Here is a 4,471-nt window from a genome sequence, read left to right as displayed (position 1 = left end):
AAGGCTTGGAATGACCTAGATATGATATATTGAATCAAGCTTGGTTCAAGCTAGGAATTCCAAAGCTTGCTATCCTAAGCTGATCCAAGCTTGGACCCATCGTCCAAGCTTGGATTTCCCCACCTGGGAGTTGTAAAACATCTTGTCAACATCATTTTATATTGATTTTCGAGGATATCAGGAATTGATTAGTCATTAGAGTGAGCTGATTTTCCACCAAATCATGAAGCTTCGTATATTACTTACCCTCTCTCTGCATTCCCATTTATCTTAGTGTCTAATAGTCATAATAAGAAATGGAAATGACTGTCAAGACTCTAACATTATAGTTTTATAAAATCCTACAACAAAATTTTTTTTTATTGTAGTTAATAAATAATTTGATGTTGGTGAGCGGATTGTATTGAATAAAGAGGGAATAAATGAAGACATCATAAGGCTATCCCGTTAGAAGTGAAGAAATTATACATTGTCTCCTTTTGCCAATTCATCATCATTAATAATTATTAATGGACAGGTCATCCAGTTTAAATAAATTTGGCTTGATCAAATCCTGAATGATCAGACCTTCATTCATTTTTCATAATATTCGTTGATCAGCGATTAAGCATAACCTGATCCAGTCCTGACTTGAATCTGACTAAACCTTCCACTTTGATAATTGATTATATCGTCTTACCCATCGTCCAAATTGTTTCTGAATGCTAAAATAACTGCAGATGTGTCTACGAGAAGAATTCAATTTATTTCAATTATAATTGTCCTCAGAAATTATACATTGAAGTGATTCTGAAAAGAATTATTGTACCGTACGCCCTTTTTTCGTCCTGTGATCGATCACCGAATAGTGAATGCGACACCCCCAGGAGCACCCATCCGCGCCCCATTAAGCCACCCTTACCAATGACATGCGCGCACCTATCGTAAAACGCCTAGACACTGAAACTCAAAACAGCTGAGCCCTATCCTCGGGGTCTCGATGAAAGAGGGAGAGTAAGTACAGACAAGGATTCATGATTATTATTTGATCGTCATGAATTTGATACAGGAAAAAAATTCTACAGACATTTTTTTATTCTCTTGGATGACACACGTCGAGCGGCTGGGGGTTTTCAGAATATCTCCGATGAAAGGATGATGACCCAAGGGTCTGGGCACGTCGGAGAAAGAGAGAAACCCAAAAGGAATCAACATGGATATCATCTGGTTATTCAATCCTCGAATTTTATTAAATTTTTTAATATCCATTCAAACAGTTCCCGCGAGTGCCGCGCGTGCATTACTCGCACATAAGGGGACGAATTAGAAGAAAATTTATATGACGTATTTGTATTACCTGATTATAGAAAAATATTTTATAATTTCTTGGGGATTTATGAAATATTCTACATATATTTATGTATAGGTACATATATCTATTACATATATTATATTATATGTATATTACATGTAATATGCATATAATATATTTAACAAATAAATATGATACGATTATGATCATAATCTAGATGAAATAGAATGTGGACAGATTTCGCCTCATGACTTTTTTCTTGAGTAAAACATGCAGATCGAGAATAAACTAATTAAGATGACGTATCTTGATGAACTATTTCGGAGATCGCCAGTACTATTTGGCTCCAAATGACATATTCTAAATTGCAAGCGATAATATAAATCTCAAGAATCTTGGAGCTGCGCCGCGTGGTGGCAGCACCAAACAGACGCATGCAGCCAGTCTCTTTTTCTTAATTTTCTTCAAGCATTTTCCTTTTCAAAATACAATTTAAAAATTCCTATTTTTATTTTATTGACACCATTAATTCATTCAAACAAAAACATTTGAATTACAAAATAGTATATAAAAAAGATGATTTTACAAAATTTACATGATCGTTGCAATCTATTTATTGATGTTCTATTTTAAAAAATATTTCACTTTTATAGAAAGTCTTTAAATATTTTTTCAAATTGTTCATACTCTATAATTATTGGTAAACTGAAGATAACTATAAAAATTAGTGGAATTAATTATAGAGAACACATGCACGGCTTAGATGTCCGAAGGAAGATAGACAACCGGCTGAGTGCGTAGAAAGCATTCAAGAAAATTCCAGTGACTAAATTCCGTGGTGTGATTGACAGGGCCGTTTCTCCGCATATGTGAGACTGATGCCGCCCCGGGGGTGCGGTCCCCTTGTGAGAGGGTATCGCCTTCATCTTTTCTTCTGGAAGTTTCAAACTACTCGGTTGTTTTTTAAACCCTTCTCGCCTAGTCACTATCGCTCTCTCCAATTCTCTTGACTTTGTCGATGAGATAGAGATATTAGTGTAGATTTTTTGATGTATCATATCATCTGGTTGGTCTACAGTAGAATAAAAATGCTATGCAAATTTTTTAATGCTCCATATTGATACTTTTTCCGAGGGTGATCAAGAATTGGAAAAAGGTCGAATGAATTTGTTGATTTTTTAAATAAAAAGTAAGCTGAAATTTTCACTGAAAATTGTCAATGAAATTTGCGGTGAAGCGATTCAGATTTGAGGGATGCTATACTAGTCTCTCACAGACAAATTTCGATAAAAATTATAGAATCACATTTTTTCCGAAAGTACGAATAAGTAGCATAATTTTTATTGAATATTTCTCGTTGTGTAACTAATTTTAATCCTCAAATAGACGCAGTGAAAATGATTGGAAATTTGCTATTTTTGTCTATAACAAACGAGATTGAGTGAAAAAATGACAGGCGAAATGATCGCTTTTGGGCGTTTTTACTCACAATTCTCGAAGTTTTCTCTTCTACTTGGATGATATTGGTGATGTATGTATCAAAAATATAATTCGAATGTTAATCATAAAAAAAAAGGAAGTAAAGGCTTAACGGTAATAATTCGATTGGAGAATCGTTCCTATTTATCTTCTGATGAGTTTTGAAAATGGTGGAGCGTCTTCTCTTCAATAATACGCCATAACAGAGCGCGTCGTTGTCCCTCATTAGTGATGCAAATGCGCTCAGGCGGGTCCACCATTCAAAAAACTTCTCTGAGAATAAAAAATGAAATAAAAAAGGAAAAAGAAAAAAAAATAAGAGAAGAAAAAACGGAGGAATGAAAGAGGGAAAAAGAATTCGTTTGGACGCCCCATTACGGGGTATAACCGACGTCGTTATCCGACGCCCCGAGAGAGGTACGGGAGGCATCACAGAGGAATACGGCGACGGCACACTGAGAACTTTCAGGTATAAAATAAGCGCGAAAGAGATGAGGAAAAATTGGGATAAATGAAATGATACGTGTGGGCGGGTTTTATTCTAAAATTATTACATTTTTAAAAAATCGATTTCAACATTAATTATGCATTCAATCGACTTCTTTCCTTTCTTTGGTGACTTTATCTTTTCAATATCTCATTCAGCATTCTAGAAAAAAGATGATGAAATAATTCGTCAGCCGAGTATATCGGTAACATCAATGCGTACAATAATAAATGTTAAGAATGTTTATTTCCGTAGTTAATTTGATAATGAGATTCGCCTCCTTGAAAAAAAGAGAAAAATTTGTAAAATAATATCAAATAATTTTCATCTTATTCAAAATATATTCATTTTCATGTTGAGCCGTAAGAATCAATTAATTTTTTCTATACAAATATTTACATTCCCTTTTTTATTCTTTTTCTTAACTCGGTCGGAGACATAAAATCATATTGACGTAAAATTTTGTTAATTATGCTTTTGAGTGACAAGAGTACGAAATAAGCGAGAGCATCGGAGGGTTTGGCACTCAAAATGAGTTTGATTTTCCATTGATCACATATTTAATCAGATCGCACTAACACAATATAAAAAACATAACGGAACCGTTGATCAATGTACAAATAAATTGCAACAAACCCTAAAATACGAAGAGCACTGCAGCTTACAATTAATTTCATAATCGCAATCTTCCTATTCCCCACCAAGAATTAATGAATGACGGTAAAAAAATATTTGCATAATTTCTCAATTCCTTTCTCCTCTGTCTCAAGACACAAGATCATCTTGAGTCAATGCGATTATCATTATAGATTCACGTTGATTCGTGTTTTGAGGAGGTGGGAGGGGGTTATGTTGCGACGTCGCAAACACTGATGGCAGTTGCGAGGCAACGATAGGTGCTGGGCGCCGCGTGCACCCCCGTAATTATAGCAAACCCAAGGGTGGGTTTACGTACCGAGAGTGAGATAGAATAAGGGGAATGGGGGCGATGGTTGAGGGGTTGGGGGAGTTGGGGGGCTGAAGGTGGGTTGGTGGGTGGGGGTGAGTTATGGCGCGGCGCTTATCGTGCCCACGCCAACCGGTCGGTTCAAAACCCGAAGAGAGTGAGGAGAGGGTGCGACGGAGGGAGGAGTGTGGGTGGAAGGGAAAACCGTGTAGAGTACACTTTTGCCCGGCGATACTAGCGGGATCAGCGATTTTCGATACCTATTCTT

This window comes from Fopius arisanus, unplaced genomic scaffold (assembly GCF_000806365.1).
Source record: "Fopius arisanus strain USDA-PBARC FA_bdor unplaced genomic scaffold, ASM80636v1 scaffold00054, whole genome shotgun sequence".
Lineage (NCBI taxonomy): Eukaryota > Metazoa > Arthropoda > Insecta > Hymenoptera > Braconidae > Fopius > Fopius arisanus.
The sequence above is the reverse complement of the archived record's forward strand: the minus strand, read 5'-3'. Positions refer to the sequence as shown.